This window comes from Gorilla gorilla, chromosome 15, assembly GCF_029281585.2.
Source record: "Gorilla gorilla gorilla isolate KB3781 chromosome 15, NHGRI_mGorGor1-v2.1_pri, whole genome shotgun sequence".
Classification (NCBI taxonomy): domain Eukaryota; kingdom Metazoa; phylum Chordata; class Mammalia; order Primates; family Hominidae; genus Gorilla; species Gorilla gorilla.
In genome coordinates, this window is record NC_073239.2 from 41460366 (window position 1) to 41478644 (window position 18279).

Consider the following 18279-nt stretch of genomic DNA (forward strand, 5'->3'; position numbering starts at 1 on the left):
CTCAGTTACCAGAGTTGAACCTTTCTGTTGATACAGTAGTTTGGAAACACACTTTTTGTAGAATCTGCAAGTGGATATTTGGATAACTTTGAAGATTTCGTTGGAAACGGGAATATCTTCATATAAAATCTAGACAGAAGCATTCTCAGAAACTTCTTTGTGATGTGTTTTCTCTACTTACAGAGTTCAACCTTTCTTTTGATACAGCAGTTTGTAAACACTCTTTTTGTAGAATCGGCAAGTGGATATATGGGTAACTGTGAAGAGTTCGTTGGAAACGGGAATATCTTCATATAAAATCTAGACAGAAGCATTCTCAAAAGCTTGTTTGTGATGAGTGTCCTCAACTAACGGAGCTCAACCATTCTTTTGATACAGCAGTTTGGAAACATTCTTTTGGTAGAATCTGCAAGTGGATATTTGGATAACTGTGAGAATTTCGTTGGAAACGGGAATATCTTCATATAAAATCTAGACGGAAGCATTCTCAGAAACTTCTTTGACATGAGTTTCCTCAACTAAAGGAGTTCAACCTTTCTTTTCATACAGCAGTTTGGAAACCCTCTTTTAGAAGAATCTGCAAGTGGATATATGGATAACAGTGAAGATTTCGTTGGAAACGGGAATATCTTCATATAAAATCTAAACAGAAGCATTCTCAGAAACTTCATTGTGATGTGTGTCCTCCACTAACAGAGTTCAAACTTTCTTTTGACACTGTAGTTTGGAAACACTCTTTTTGTAGAATCTGCAAGTGGATATTTGGATAACTGTGAAGATTTCGTGGGAAATGGGAATATCTTCAAATAAAATCTAGACAGAAGCATTCTCAGAAACATCTTTTGGATGTGTGTCTTCAACTAACCGAGTTCCACCTTTCTTTTGATAGAGCAGTTTGGAAACACTCTTTTTGTAGAATCTGTAAGTGGATATTTGGATACCTCTAACAATTTCATTGGAAACGGGAATATCTTCATATAAAATCTAGACAGAAGCATTCTTCGAAACTTCTTTGTGATGTGTGTCCTCAACTAACAGAGTTCAACCTTTCTTTTGATACAGAAGTTTGAAAACCCCCTTTTGGTAGAATCTGCATGTGGATATTTGGATAACTGTGAAGATTTCGTTGGAAACGGGAATATCTTCATATAAAATCTAGAGAGAAGCATTCTCAGCAGCTTGTGATGAGTGTCCTCAACTAACAGAGTTCAACCATTCTTTTGATACAGCAGTTTGGATACTCTCTTTTTGTAGAATCTGTAAGTGGATATTTGGATACCTCTAAAGATTTCGTTGGAAACGGGAATATCTTCATATAAAATCTAAACAGAAGCATTCTCAGAAACTTCATTGTGATGTGTGTCCTCCACTAACAGAGTTCAAACTTTCTTTTGACACTGTAGTTTGGAAACACTCTTTTTGTAGAATCTGCAAGTGGATATTTGGATAACTGTGAAGATTTCGTTGGAAACGGGAATATCTTCATATAAAATCTAAACAGAAGCATTCTCAGAAACTTCATTGTGATGTGTGTCCTCCACTAACAGAGTTCAAACTTCCTTTTGACACTGTAGTTTGGAAACACTCTTTTTGTAGAATCTGCAAGTGGATATTTCGATAACTGTGACGCTTTCGTTGGAAATCGGAATATCTTCAAATAAAATCTAGACAGAAGCATTCTCAGAAACATCTTTTCGATGTGTGTCTTCAACTAACCGAGTTCCACCTTTCTTTTGATAGAGCAGTTTGGAAACACTCTTTTTGTAGAATCTGTAAGTGGATATTTGCATACAACTAACAATTTCATTGGAAACGGGAATATCTTCATATAAAATCTAGACAGAAGCATTCTCCGAAACTTCTTTGTGATGTGTGTCCTCAACTAACAGAGTTCAACCTTTCTTTTGATACAGAAGTTTGGATACTCTCTTTTTGTAGAATCTGTAAGTGGATATTTTGATACCTCTAAAGATTTCGTTGGAAACGAGAATATCTTCATATAAAATCTAGACAAAAGCATTCTCAGAAACTTCTTTGTGGTGTGCATCCTCAACTAACAGAGTTCAACCTTTCTTTAAATAGAGCAGTTTGGAAACTCTCTTTTTGTAGAATCTGTAAGTAGATATTTGGATAACTCTAAGGATTTCGTTGGAAACGGGAATATCTTCATCTAAAATCTACACAGAAGCACTGTCAGAAACTGCTTTGTGATATCTGCATTCCAGTCACAGAGCTGAACATTCCCTTTCATAGCCCAGGTTTGAAACACTCTTTCTGTAGTATCTGGAAGTGGACATTTTGAGCGAATTCAGGCCTACGGTGAAAACAGAAATATCTTCCCATAAAAAAGAGACAGAAAGATTCTCAGAAACTTAATCGGGATGTGTGTACTCAGTTATCAGAGTTGAACCTTTCTGTTGATACAGTAGTTTGGAAACACTCTTTTTGTAGAATCTGCAAGTGGATATTTGGATAACTTTGAAGATTTCGTTGGAAACGGGAATATCTTCATATAAAATCTAGACAGAAGCATTCTCAGAAACTTCTTTGTGATGTGTTTTCTCTACTTACAGAGTTCAACCTTTCTTTTGATACAGCCGTTTGGAAACACTCTTTTTGTAGAATCGGCAGGTGGATATTTGGATAACTGTGAAGAGTTCGTTGGAAACGGGAATATCTTCATATAAAATCTAGACAGAAGCATTCTCAAAAGCTTGTTTGTGATGAGTGTCCTCAACTAACGGTGCTCAACCATTCTTTTCATACAGCAGTTTGGAAACCCTCTTTTAGAAGAATCTGCAAGTGGATATTTGGATAACAGTGAAGATTTCATTGGAAACGGGAATATCTTCATATAAAATCTAAACAGAAGCATTCTCAGAAACTTCATTGTGATGTGTGTCCTCCACTAAGAGAGTTCAAACTTTCTTTTGACACTGTAGTTTGGAAACACTCTTTTTGTAGAATCTGCAAGTGGATATTTCGATAACTGTGAACATTTCGTTGGAAACGGGAATATCTTCATATAAAATCTAGACAAAAGCATTCTCAGAAACTTCTTTGTGGTGTGCGTCCTCAACTAACAGAGTTCAACCTTTCTTTAAATAGAGCAGTTTGGAAACTCTCTTTTTGTAGAATCTTTAAGTGGATATTTGGATAGCTCTAACGATTTCCTTGGAAACGGGAATATCTTCATCTAAAATCTGCACAGAAGCACTGTCAGAAACTGCTTTGTGATATCTGCATTCAAGTCACAGAGCTGAACATTCCCTTTCATAGCCCAGGTTTGAAACACTCTTTCTGTAGTATCTGGAAGTGGACATTTTGAGCGAATTCAGCCCTACGGTGAAAACAGAAATATCTTCCCATAAAAAAGAGACAGAAAGATTCTCAGAAACTTAATCGGGATGTGTGTACTCAGTTACCAGAGTTGAACCTTTCTGTTGATACAGTAGTTTGGAAACACTCTTTTTGTAGAATCTGCAAGTGGATATTTGGATAACTTTGAAGATTTCGTTGGAAACGGGAATATCTTCATATAAAATCTAGACAGAAGCATTCTCAGAAACTTCTTTGAGATGAGGGTCCTCAACTAAAAGAATTCAACCATTCTTTTGATACAGCACTTTGGAAACCCTCTTTTTGTAGAATCTGCATGTGGATATTTGGATAAATATGAAGATTTCCCTGGAAACGGGAATATCTTCATATAAAATCTAGACAGAAGCGTTCCCAGAAACTTCTTTGCGATGAGTGTCCTCAGCTAATAGAGTTCAACCTTTCTTTTCATACAGCAGTTTTGAAACACTCTTTTTTTCGGATCTGCAACTGGATATTTGGATAACTGTGAAAATTTCGTAGGAAACGGGAATATCTTCATATAAAATCTAGACGGAAGCATTCTCAGAAACTTCTTTGAGATGAGTTTCCTCAACTAACGGAGTTCTACCTTTCTTTTCATACAGCAGTTTGGAAACCCTCTTTTAGAAGAATCTGCAAGTGGATATTTGGATAAGTGTGAAGATTTCGTTGGAAACGGGAATATCTTCATATAAAATTTAAACAGAAGCATTCTCATAAACTTCATTGTGATGTGTGTCCTCCGCTAACAGAGTTCAAACTTTCTTTTGACACTGTAGTTTGGAAACACTCTTTTTTTAGAATCTGCAAGTGGATATTTCGATAACTCTGAAGATTTCGTTGGAAATGGGAATATCTTCATATAAAATCTAGACAGAAGCATTCTCAGAAACATCTTTTTGATGTGTGTCTTCAACTAACCGAGTTCCACCTTTGTTTTGATAGAGCAGTTTGGAAACACTCTTTTTGTGGAATCTCTAAGTGGATATTTGGATACCTCTAAAGATTTCGTTGGAAACGGGAATATCTTCATATAAAATCTAAACAAAAGCATTCTCAGAAACTTCTTTGTGGTGTGCGTCCTCAACTAACAGAGTTCAACCTTTCTTTAAATAGAGCAGTTTGGAAACTCTCTTTTTGTAGAATCTGTAAGTGGATATTTGGATATCTCTAACGATTTCGTTGGAAACGGGAATATCTTCATATAAAATCTAGACAGAAGCACTGTCAGAAACTGCTTTGTGATATCTGCATTCAAGTCACAAAGCTGAACATTCCCTTTCATAGACCAGGTTTGAAACACTCTTTTTGTAGTATCTGGAAGTGGACATTTTGAGCGAATTCAGGCCTACGGTGAAAAATGAAACATCTTCCCATAAAAAAGAGACAGAAAGATTCTCAGAAACTTAATCGGGATGTGTGTACTCAGTTACCAGAGTTGAACCTTTCTGTTGATACAGTAGTTTGGAAACACTCTTTTTGTAGAATCTGCAGGTGGATATTTGGATAACTGTGAAGATTTCGTTGGAAACGGGAATATCTTCATATAAAATCTAGACAGAAGCATTCTCAGAAACTTCTTTGTGATGAGTGTCCTCCACTGACAGAGTTCAACCTTTCTTTTGATTGAGCGGTTTGGAATCACTCTTTTTTTAGAATCTGTAAGTGGATATTTGGATACCTCTAACAATTTCATTGGAAACGGGAATATCTTCATATAAAATCTAGACAGAAGCATTCTCCGAAACTTCTTTGTGATGTGTGTCCTCAACTAACAGAATTCAACCTTTCTTTTGATACAGAAGTTTGAAAACCCCCTTTTGGTAGAATCTGCAAGTGGATATTTCGATAACTGTGAAGATTTCGTTGGAAACGGGATTATCTTCATGTAAAATCTAGACAGAAACATTCTCATAAACTTCTTTGTGATGAGTGTCCTCCCCTAACAGAGTTCAACCTTTGTTTTGATTGAGCAGTTTGGAAACACTCTTTTTGTAGAATCTGTAAGTGGATATTTGGATACCTCTAACAATTTCGGTGGAAACGGGATTATCTTCATATAAAATCTAGACAGAAACATTCTCCGAAACTTCTTTGTGATGCGTGTCCTCAACTAACAGAGTCCAACCTTTCTTTTGATACAGCAGTTTGGAAACCATCTTTCTGTAAAATCTGCAAGTGGATATTTGGATAACTGTGAAAATTTCGTTGGAAACGGGAATATCTTCATATAAAATATAGACAGAAGCATTCTCAGAAACATCTTTTTGATGTGTGTCTTCAACTAACCGAGTTCCACCTTTGTTTTGATAGAGCAGTTTGGAAACACTCTTTTTGTGGAATCTGTAAGTGGATATTTGGATACCTCTAACAATTTCATTGGAAACGGGAATATCTTCATATAAAATCTAGACAGAAGCATTCTCAAAAGCTTGTTTGTGATGAGTGTCCTCAACTAACGGAGCTCAACCATTCTTTTGATACAGCAGTTTGGAAACATACTTTTGGTAGAATCTGCAAGTGGATATTTGGATAACTGTGAGAATTTCGTTGGAAACGGGAATAACTTCATATAAAATCTAGACGGAAGCATTCTCAGAAACTTCTTTGACATGAGTTTCCTCAACTAAAGGAGTTCAACCTTTCTTTTCATACAGCAGTTTGGAAACCCTCTTTTAGAAGAATCTGCAAGTGGATATTTGGATAACAGTGAAGATTTTGTTGGAAACGGGAATATTTTCATATAAAATCTAAACAGAAGCATTCTCAGAAACTTCATTGTGATGTGTGTCCTCCACTAACAGAGTTCAAACTTTCTTTTGACACTGTAGTTTGGAAACACTCCTTTTGTAGAATCTGCAAGTGGATATTTGGATAACTGTGAAGATTTCGTTGGAAATGGGAATATCTTCAAATAAAATCTAGACAGAAGCATTCTCAGAAACATCTTTTTGATGTGTGTCTTCAACTAACCGAGTTCCACCTTTCTTTTGATAGAGCAGTTTGGAAACACTCTTTTTGTAGTATCTGTAAGTGGATATTTGGATACCTCTAACAATTTCATTGGAAACGGGAATAACTTCATATAAAATCTAGACAGAAGCATTCTTCGAAACCTCTTTGTGATGTGTGTCCTCAACTAACAGAGTTCAACCTTTCTTTTGATACAGAAGTTTGAAAACCCCCTTTTGGTAGAATCTGCAAGTGGATATTTGGATAACTGTGAAGATTTCGTTGGAAACGGGAATATCTTCATATAAAATCTAGACAGAAGCGTTCTCAGAAGCTTCTTTGTGATGAGTGTCCTCAACTAACAGAGTTCAACCATTCTTTTGATACAGCAGTTTGGATACTCTCTTTTTGTAGAATCTGTAAGTGGATATTTGGATACCTCTAAAGATTTCGTTGGAAACGGGAATATCTTCATATAAAATCTAGACAAAAGCATTCTCAGAAACTTCCTTGTGGTGTGCATCCTCAACTAGCAGAGTTCAACCTTTCTTTAAATAGAGCAGTTTGGAAACTCTCTTTTTGTAGAATCTGTAAGTAGATATTTGGATAGCTCTAGCGATTTCATTGGAAACGGGAATATCTTCATCTAAAATCTACACAGAAGCACTGTCAGAAACTGCTTTGTGATATCTGCATTCAAGTCACAGAGCTGAACATTCCCTTTCATAGCCCAGGTTTGAAACACTCTTTCTGTAGTATCTGGAAGTGGACATTTTGAGCGAATTCAGGCCTATTTTGAAAACAGAAATATCTTCCCATAAAAAAGAGACAGAAAGATTCTCAGAAACTTAATCTGGATGTGTGTACTCAGTTACCAGAGTTGAACCTTTCTGTTGATACAGTAGTTTGGAAACACACTTTTTGTAGAATCTGCAAGTGGATATTTGGATAACTTTGAAGATTTCGTTGGAAACGGGAATATCTTCATATAAAATCTAGACAGAAGCATTCTCAGAAACTTCTTTGTGATGTGTTTTCTCTACTTACAGAGTTCAACCTTTCTTTTGATACAGCAGTTTGGAAACACTCTTTTTGTAGAATCGGCAAGTGGATATTTGGGTAACTGTGAAGAGTTCGTTGGAAACGGGAATATCTTCATATAAAATCTAGACAGAAGCATTCTCAAAAGCTTGTTTGTGATGAGTGTCCTCAACTAACGGAGCTCAACCATTCTTTTGATACAGCAGTTTGGAAACATTCTTTTGGTAGAATCTGCAAGTGGATATTGGGATAACTGTGAGAATTTCGTTGGAAACGGGAATATCTTCATATAAAATCTAGACGGAAGCATTCTCAGAAACTTCTTTGACATGAGTTTCCTCAACTAAAGGAGTTCAACCTTTCTTTTCATACAGCAGTTTGGAAACCCTCTTTTAGAAGAATCTGCAAGTGGATATTTGGATAACAGTGAAGATTTCGTTGGAAACGGGAATATCTTCATATAAAATCTAAACAGAAGCATTCTCAGAAACTTCATTGTGATGTGTGTCATCCACTAACAGAGTTCAAACTTTCTTTTGACACTGTAGTTTGGAAACACTCTTTTTGTAGAATCTGCAAGTGGATATTTGGATAACTGTGAAGATTTCGTTGGAAATGGGAATATCTTCAAATAAAATCTAGACAGATGCATTCTCAGAATCATCTTTTTGATGTGTGTCTTCAACTAACCGAGTTCCACCTTTCTTTTGATAGAGCAGTTTGGAAACACTCTTTTTGTAGAATCTGTAAGTGGATATTTGGATACCTCTAACAATTTCATTGGAAACGGGAATATCTTCATATAAAATATAGACAGAAGCATTCTTCGAAACTTCTTTGTGATGTGTGTCCTCAACTAACAGAGTTCAACCTTTCTTTTGATACAGAAGTTTGAAAACCCCCTTTTGGTAGAATCTGCAAGTGGATATTTGGATAACTGTGAAGATTTCGTTGGAAACGGGAATATCTTCATATAAAATCTAGACAGAAGCATTCTCAGAAGCTTGTGATGAGTGTCCTCAACTAACAGAGTTCAACCATTCTTTTGATACAGCAGTTTTGATACTCCCTTTTTGTAGAATCTGTAAGTGGATATTTGGATACCTCTAAAGATTTCGTTGGAAACGGGAATATCTTCATATAAAATCTAGACAAAAGCATTCTCAGAAACTTCTTTGTGGTGTGCGTCCTCAACTAACAGAGTTCAACCTTTCTTTAAATAGAGCAGTTTGGAAACTCTCTTTTTGTAGAATATGTAAGTGGATATTTGGATAGCTCTAACGATTTCTTTGGAAACGGGAATATCTTCATCTAAAATCTACACAGAAGCACTGTCAGAAACTGCTTTGTGATATCTGCATTCAAGTCACAGAGCTGAACATTCCCTTTCATAGCCCAGGTTTGAAACACTCTTTCTGTAGTATCTGGAAGTGGACATTTTGAGCGAATTCAGGCCTACGGTGAAAACAGAAATATCTTCCCATAAAAAAGAGACAGAAAGATTCTCAGAAACTTAATCGGGATGTGTGTACTCAGTTACCAGAGTTGAACCTTTCTGTTGATACCGTAGTTTGGAAACACTCTTTTTGTAGAATCTGCAAGTGGATATTTGGATAACTTTGAAGATTTCGTTGGAAACGGGAATATCTTCATATAAAATCTAGACAGAAGCATTCTCAGAAACTTCTTTGTGATGTGTTTTCTCTACTTACAGAGTTCCACATTTCTTTTGATACAGCAGTTTGGAAACACTCCTTTTGTAGAATCGGCAAGTGGATATTTGGATAACTGTGAAGAGTTCGTTGGAAACGGGAATATCTTCATATAAAATCTAGACAGAAGCATTCTCAAAAGCTTGTTTGTGATGAGTGTCCTCAACTAACGGAGCTCAACCATTCTTTTGATACAGAAGTTTGGAAACACTCTTTTGGTAGAATCTGCAAGTGGATATTTGGATAACTGTGAAAATTTCGTTGGAAACGGGAATATCTTCATATAAAATCTAGACAAAAGCATTCTCAGAAACTTCCTTGTGGTGTGCGTCCTCAACTAGCAGAGTTCAACCTTTCTTTAAATAGAGCAGTTTGGAAACTCTCTTTTTGTAGAATCTGCAAGTGGATTTTTGGATAGCTCTAGCGACTTCGTTGGAAACGGGAAAATCTTCATCTAAAATCTACACAGAAGCACTGTCAGAAACTGCTTTGTGATATCTGCATTCAAGTCACAGAGCTGAACATTCCCTTTCATAGCCCAGGTTTGAAACACTCTTTCTGTAGTATCTGGAAGTGGACATTTTGAGCGAATTCAGTCCTACGGTGAAAACAGAAATATCTTCCCATAAAAAAGAGACAGAAAGATTCTCAGAAACTTAATCGGGATGTGTGTACTCAGTTACCAGAGTTGAACCTTTCTGTTGATACAGTAGTTTGGAAACACACTTTTTGTAGAATCTGCAAGTGGATATTTGGATAACTTTGAAGATTTCGTTGGAAACGGGAATATCTTCATATAAAATCTAGACAGAAGCATTCTCAGAAACTTCTTTGTGATGTGTTTTCTCTACTTACAGAGTTCAACCTTTCTTTTGATACAGCAGTTTGGAAACACTCTTTTTGTAGAATCGGCAAGTGGATATTTGGGTAACTGTGAAGAGTTCGTTGGAAACGGGAATATCTTCATATAAAATCTAGACAGAAGCATTCTCAAAAGCTTGTTTGTGATGAGTGTCCTCAACTAACGGAGCTCAACCATTCTTTTGATACAGCAGTTTGGAAACATTCTTTTGGTAGAATCTGCAAGTGGATATTGGGATAACTGTGAGAATTTCGTTGGAAACGGGAATATCTTCATATAAAATCTAGACGGAAGCATTCTCAGAAACTTCTTTGACATGAGTTTCCTCAACTAAAGGAGTTCAACCTTTCTTTTCATACAGCAGTTTGGAAACCCTCTTTTAGAAGAATCTGCAAGTGGATATTTGGATAACAGTGAAGATTTCGTTGGAAACGGGAATATCTTCATATAAAATCTAAACAGAAGCATTCTCAGAAACTTCATTGTGATGTGTGTCATCCACTAACAGAGTTCAAACTTTCTTTTGACACTGTAGTTTGGAAACACTCTTTTTGTAGAATCTGCAAGTGGATATTTGGATAACTGTGAAGATTTCGTTGGAAATGGGAATATCTTCAAATAAAATCTAGACAGATGCATTCTCAGAATCATCTTTTTGATGTGTGTCTTCAACTAACCGAGTTCCACCTTTCTTTTGATAGAGCAGTTTGGAAACACTCTTTTTGTAGAATCTGTAAGTGGATATTTGGATACCTCTAACAATTTCATTGGAAACGGGAATATCTTCATATAAAATATAGACAGAAGCATTCTTCGAAACTTCTTTGTGATGTGTGTCCTCAACTAACAGAGTTCAACCTTTCTTTTGATACAGAAGTTTGAAAACCCCCTTTTGGTAGAATCTGCAAGTGGATATTTGGATAACTGTGAAGATTTCGTTGGAAACGGGAATATCTTCATATAAAATCTAGACAGAAGCATTCTCAGAAGCTTGTGATGAGTGTCCTCAACTAACAGAGTTCAACCATTCTTTTGATACAGCAGTTTTGATACTCCCTTTTTGTAGAATCTGTAAGTGGATATTTGGATACCTCTAAAGATTTCGTTGGAAACGGGAATATCTTCATATAAAATCTAGACAAAAGCATTCTCAGAAACTTCTTTGTGGTGTGCGTCCTCAACTAACAGAGTTCAACCTTTCTTTAAATAGAGCAGTTTGGAAACTCTCTTTTTGTAGAATATGTAAGTGGATATTTGGATAGCTCTAACGATTTCTTTGGAAACGGGAATATCTTCATCTAAAATCTACACAGAAGCACTGTCAGAAACTGCTTTGTGATATCTGCATTCAAGTCACAGAGCTGAACATTCCCTTTCATAGCCCAGGTTTGAAACACTCTTTCTGTAGTATCTGGAAGTGGACATTTTGAGCGAATTCAGGCCTACGGTGAAAACAGAAATATCTTCCCATAAAAAAGAGACAGAAAGATTCTCAGAAACTTAATCGGGATGTGTGTACTCAGTTACCAGAGTTGAACCTTTCTGTTGATACCGTAGTTTGGAAACACTCTTTTTGTAGAATCTGCAAGTGGATATTTGGATAACTTTGAAGATTTCGTTGGAAACGGGAATATCTTCATATAAAATCTAGACAGAAGCATTCTCAGAAACTTCTTTGTGATGTGTTTTCTCTACTTACAGAGTTCCACATTTCTTTTGATACAGCAGTTTGGAAACACTCCTTTTGTAGAATCGGCAAGTGGATATTTGGATAACTGTGAAGAGTTCGTTGGAAACGGGAATATCTTCATATAAAATCTAGACAGAAGCATTCTCAAAAGCTTGTTTGTGATGAGTGTCCTCAACTAACGGAGCTCAACCATTCTTTTGATACAGAAGTTTGGAAACACTCTTTTGGTAGAATCTGCAAGTGGATATTTGGATAACTGTGAAAATTTCGTTGGAAACGGGAATATCTTCATATAAAATCTAGACAAAAGCATTCTCAGAAACTTCCTTGTGGTGTGCGTCCTCAACTAGCAGAGTTCAACCTTTCTTTAAATAGAGCAGTTTGGAAACTCTCTTTTTGTAGAATCTGCAAGTGGATTTTTGGATAGCTCTAGCGACTTCGTTGGAAACGGGAAAATCTTCATCTAAAATCTACACAGAAGCACTGTCAGAAACTGCTTTGTGATATCTGCATTCAAGTCACAGAGCTGAACATTCCCTTTCATAGCCCAGGTTTGAAACACTCTTTCTGTAGTATCTGGAAGTGGACATTTTGAGCGAATTCAGTCCTACGGTGAAAACAGAAATATCTTCCCATAAAAAAGAGACAGAAAGATTCTCAGAAACTTAATCGGGATGTGTGTACTCAGTTACCAGAGTTGAACCTTTCTGTTGATACAGTAGTTTGGAAACACACTTTTTGTAGAATCTGCAAGTGGATATTTGGATAACTTTGAAGATTTCGTTGGAAACGGGAATATCTTCATATAAAATCTAGACAGAAGCATTCTCAGAAACTTCTTTGTGATGTGTTTTCTCTACTTACAGAGTTCAACCTTTCTTTTGATACAGCAGTTTGTAAACACTCTTTTTGTAGAATCGGCAAGTGGATATTTGGGTAACTGTGAAGAGTTCGTTAGAAACGGGAATATCTTCATATAAAATCTAGACAGAAGCATTCTCAAAAGCTTGTTTGTGATGAGTGTCCTCAACTAACGGAGCTCAACCATTCTTTTGATACAGCAGTTTGGAAACATTCTTTTGGTAGAATGTGCAAGTGGATATTGGGATAACTGTGAGAATTTCGTTGGAAACGGGAATATCTTCATATAAAATCTAGACGGAAGCATTCTCAGAAACTTCTTTGACATGAGTTTCCTCAACTAAAGGAGTTCAACCTTTCTTTTCATACAGCAGTTTGGAAACCCTCTTTTAGAAGAATCTGCAAGTGGATATTTGGATAACAGTGAAGATTTCGTTGGAAACGGGAATATCTTCATATAAAATCTAGACAGAAGCATTCTCAGAAACTTCATTGTGATGTGTGTCCTCCACTATCAGAGTTCAAACTTTCTTTTGACACTGTAGTTTGGAAACACTCTTTTTGTAGAATCTGCAAGTGGATATTTGGATAACTGTGAAGATTTCGTTGGAAACGGGAATATCTTCATATAAAATCTAAACAGAAGCATTCTCAGAAACTTCTTTGAGATGAGGGTCCTCAACTAAAAGAATTCAACCATTCTTTAGATACAGCACTTTGGAAACCCTCTTTTTGTAGAATCTGCATGTGGATATTTGGATAAATATGAAGATTTCCCTGGAAACGGGAATATCTTCATATAAAATCTAGACAGAAGCGTTCCCAGAAACTTCTTTGCGATGAGTGTCCTCAGCTAATAGAGTTCAACCTTTCTTTACATACAGCAGTTTTGAAACACTCTTTTTGTCGGATCTGCAACTGGATATTTGGATAACTGTGAAAATGTCGTTGGAAACGGGAATATCTTCATATAAAATCTAGACGGAAGCATTCTCAGAAACTTCTTTGAGATGAGTTTCCTCAACTAACGGAGTTCTACCTTTCTTTTCATACAGCAGTTTGGAAACCCTCTTTTAGAAGAATCTGCAAGTGGATATTTGGATAAGTGTGAAGATTTCGTTGGAAACTGGAATATCTTCATGTAAAATTTAAACAGAAGCATTCTCATAAACTTCATTGTGATGTGTGTCCTCCTCTAACAGAGTTCAAACTTTCTTTTGACACTGTAGTTTGGAAACACTCTTTTTTTAGAATCTGCAAGTGGATATTTCGATAACTGTGAAGATTTCGTTGGAAATGGGAATATCTTCATATAAAATCTAGACAGAAGCATTCTCAGAAACATCTTTTTGATGTGTGTCCTCAACTAACCGAGTTCCACCTTTGTTTTGATAGAGCAGTTTGGAAACACTCTTTTTGTGGAATCTCTAAGTGGATATTTGGATACCTCTAAGAATTTCATTGGAAACGGGAATATCTTCATATAAAATCTAGACAGAAGCATTCTCAAAAGCTTGTTTGTGACGAGTGTCCTCAACTAACGGAGCTCAGCCATTCTTTTGATACAGCAGTTTGGAAACACTCTTTTGGTAGAATCTGCAAGTCGATATTTGGATAACTGTGAAGATTTCGTTGGAAACGGGAATATCTTCATATAAAATCTAGACAGAAGCATTCTCTGAAGCTTCTTTGTGATGAGTGTCCTCAACTAACAGAGTTCAACCATTCTTTTGATACAGCAGTTTGGATACTCTCTTTTTGTAGAATCTGTAAGTGGATATTTGGATAACTCTAAAGATTTCACTGGAAACGGGAATATCTTCATATAAAATCTAGACAAAAGCATTCTCAGAAACTTCTTTGTGGTGTGCGTCCTCAACTAACAGAGTTCAACCTTTCTTTAAATAGAGCAGTTTGGAAACTCTCTTTTTGTAGAATCTGTAAGTGGATATTTGGATATCTCTAACGATTTCGTTGGAAACGGGAATATCTTCATATAAAATCTAGACAGAAGCACTGTCAGAAACTGCTTTGTGATATCTGCATTCAAGTCACAAAGCTGAACATTCCCTTTCATAGACCAGGTTTGAAACACTCTTTTTGTAGTATCTGGAAGTGGACATTTTGAGCGAATTAAGGCCTACGGTGAAAAATGAAATATCTTCCCATAAAAAAGAGACAGAAAGATTCTCAGAAACTTAATCGGGATGTGTGTACTCAGTTACCAGAGTTGAACCTTTCTGTTGATACAGTAGTTTGGAAACACTCTTTTTGTAGAATCTGCAGGTGGATATTTGGATAACTGTGAAGATTTCGTTGGAAACGGGAATATCTTCATATAAAATCTAGACAGAAGCATTCTCAGAAACTTCTTTGTGATGAGTGTCCTCCACTAACAGAGTTCAACCTTTCTTTTGATTGAACGGTTTGGAATCACTCTTTTTTTAGAATCTGTAAGTGGATATTTGGATACCTCTAACAATTTCATTGGAAACGGGAATATCTTCATATAAAATCTAGACAGAAGCATTCTCCGAAACTTCTTTGTGATGTGTGTCCTCAACTAACAGAATTCAACCTTTCTTTTGATACAGAAGTTTGAAACCCCCTTTTGGTAGAATCTGCAAGTGGATATTTGGATAACTGTGAAGATTTCGTTGGAAACGGGATTATCTTCATGTAAAATCTAGACAGAAGCATTCTCATAAACTTCTTTGTGATGAGTGTCCTCCCCTAACAGAGTTCAACCTTTGTTTTGATTGAGCAGTTTGGAAACACTCTTTTTGTAGAATCTGTAAGTGGATATTTGGATACCTCTAACAATTTCGGTGGAAACGGGAATATCTTCATATAAAATCTAGACAGAAACATTCTCCGAAACTTCTTTGTGATGCGTGTCCTCAACTAACAGAGTCCAACCTTTCTTTTGATACAGCAGTTTGGAAACAATCTTTCTGTAAAATCTGCAAGTGGATATTTGGATAACTGTGAAAATTTCGTTGGAAACGGGAATATCTTCATATAAAATCTAGACGGAAGCATTCTCAGAAACTTCTTTGAGATGAGTTTCCTCAACTAACGGAGTTCAACCTTTCTTTTCATACAGCAGTTTGGAAACCCTCTTTTAGAAGAATCTGCAAGTGGATATTTGGATAAGTGTGAAGATTTCGTTGGAAACGGGAATATCTTCATATAAAATCTAAACAGAAGCATTCTCATAAACTTCATTGTGATGTGTGTCCTCCTCTAACAGAGTTCAAACTTTCTTTTGACACTGTAGTTTGGAAACACTCTTTTTTTAGAATCTGCAAGTGGATATTTCGATAACTGTGAAGATTTCTTTGGAAATGGGAATATCTTCATATAAAATCTAGACAGAAGCATTCTCAGAAACATCTTTTTGATGTGTGTCTTCAACTAACCGAGTTCCACCTTTGTTTTGATAGAGCAGTTTGGAAACACTCTTTTTGTGGAATCTGTAAGTGGATATTTGGATACCTCTAACAATTTCATTGGAAACGGGAATATCTTCATATAAAATCTAGACAGAAGCATTCTCAAAAGCTTGTTTGTGATGAGTGTCCTCAACTAACGGAGCTCAAACCATTCTTTTGATACAGCAGTTTGGAAACATACTTTTGGTAGAATCTGCAAGTGGATATTTGGATAACTGTGAGAATTTCGTTGGAAACGGGAATAACTTCATATAAAATCTAGACGGAAGCATTCTCAGAAACTTCTTCGACATGAGTTTCCTCAACTAAAGGAGTTCAACCTTTCTTTTCATACAGCAGTTTGGAAACCCTCTTTTAGAAGAATCTGCAAGTGGATATTTGGATAACAGTGAAGATTTCGTTGGAAACGGGAATATATTCATATAAAATCTAAACAGAAGCATTCTCAGAAACTTCATTGTGATGTGTGTCCTCCACTAACAGAGTTCAAACTTTCTTTTGACACTGTAGTTTGGAAACACTCCTTTTGTAGAATCTGCAAGTGGATATTTGGATAACTGTGAAGATGTCGTTGGAAATGGGAATATCTTCAAATAAAATCTAGACAGAAGCATTCTCAGAAACATCTTTTTGATGTGTGTCTTCAACTAACCGAGTTCCACCTTTCTTTTGATAGAGCAGTTTGGAAACACTCTTTTTGTAGTATCTGTAAGTGGATATTTGGATACCTCTAACAATTTCATTGGAAACGGGAATAACTTCATATAAAATCTAGACAGAAGCATTCTTCGAAACCTCTTTGTGATGTGTGTCCTCAACTAACAGAGTTCAACCTTTCTTTTGATACAGAAGTTTGAAAACCCCCTTTTGGTAGAATCTGCAACTGGATATTTGGGTAACTGTGAAGAGTTCGTTGGAAACGGGAATATCTTCATATAAAATCTAGACAGAAGCGTTCTCAGAAGCTTGTGATGTGTGTCCTCAACTAACAGAGTTCATCCATTCTTTTGATACAGCAGTTTGGATACTCTCCTTTTGTAGAATCTGTAAGTGGATATTTGGATACCTCTAAAGATTTCGTTGGAAACGGGAATATCTTCATATAAAATCTAGACAAAAGCATTCTCAGAAACTTCTTTGTGGTGTGCGTCCTCAACTAACAGAGTTCAACCTTTCTTTAAATAGAGCAGTTTGGAAACTCTCTTTTTGTAGAATCTGTAAGTGGATATTTGGATAGCTCTAACGATTTCTTTGGAAACGGGAATATCTTCATCTAAAATCTACACAGAAGCACTGTCAGAAACTGCTTTGTGATATCTGCATTCAAGTCACAGAGCTGAACATTCCCTTTCATAGCCCAGGTTTGAAACACTCTTTCTGTAGTATCTGGAAGTGGACATTTTGAGCGAATTCAGGCCTACGGTGAAAACAGAAATATCTTCCCATAAAAAAGAGACAGAAAGATTCTCAGAAACTTTATCGGGATGTGTGTACTCAGTTACCAGAGTTGAACCTTTCTTTTGATACAGTAGTTTGGAAACACTCTTTTTGTAGAATCTGCAAGTGGATATTTGGATAACTTTGAAGATTTTGTTGTAAACGGGAATATCTTCATATAAAATCTAGACAGAAGCATTCTCAGAAACTTCTTTGTGATGTGTTTTCTCTACTTACAGAGTTCAAACTTTCTTTTGATACAGCAGTTTGGAAACACTCCTTTTGTAGAATCGGCAAGTGGATATTTGGATAACTGTGAAGAGTTCGTTGGAAACGGGAATATCTTCATATAAAATCTAGACAGAAGCATTCTCAAAAGCTTGTTTGTGATGAGTGTCCTCAATTAACGGAGCTCAAACCATTCTTTTGATACAGCAGTTTGGAAACATACTTTTGGTAGAATCTGCAAGTGGATATTTGGATAACTGAGAATTTCGTTGGAAACGGGAATATCTTCATATAAAATCTAGACGGAAGCATTCTCAGAAACTTCTTTGACATGAGTTTCCTCAACTAAAGGAGTTCAACCTTTCTTTTCATACAGCAGTTTGGAAACCCTCTTTTAGAAGAATCTGCAAGTGGATATTTGGATAACAGTGAAGATTTCGTTGGAAACGGGAATATATTCATATAAAATCTAAACAGAAGCATTCTCAGAAACTTCATTGTGATGTGTGTCCTCCACTAACAGAGTTCAAACTTTCTTTTGACACTGTAGTTTGGAAACACTCCTTTTGTAGAGTCTGCAAGTGGATATTTGGATAACTGTGAAGATGTCGTTGGAAATGGGAATATCTTCAAATAAAATCTAGACAGAAGCATTCTCAGAAACATCTTTTTGATGTGTGT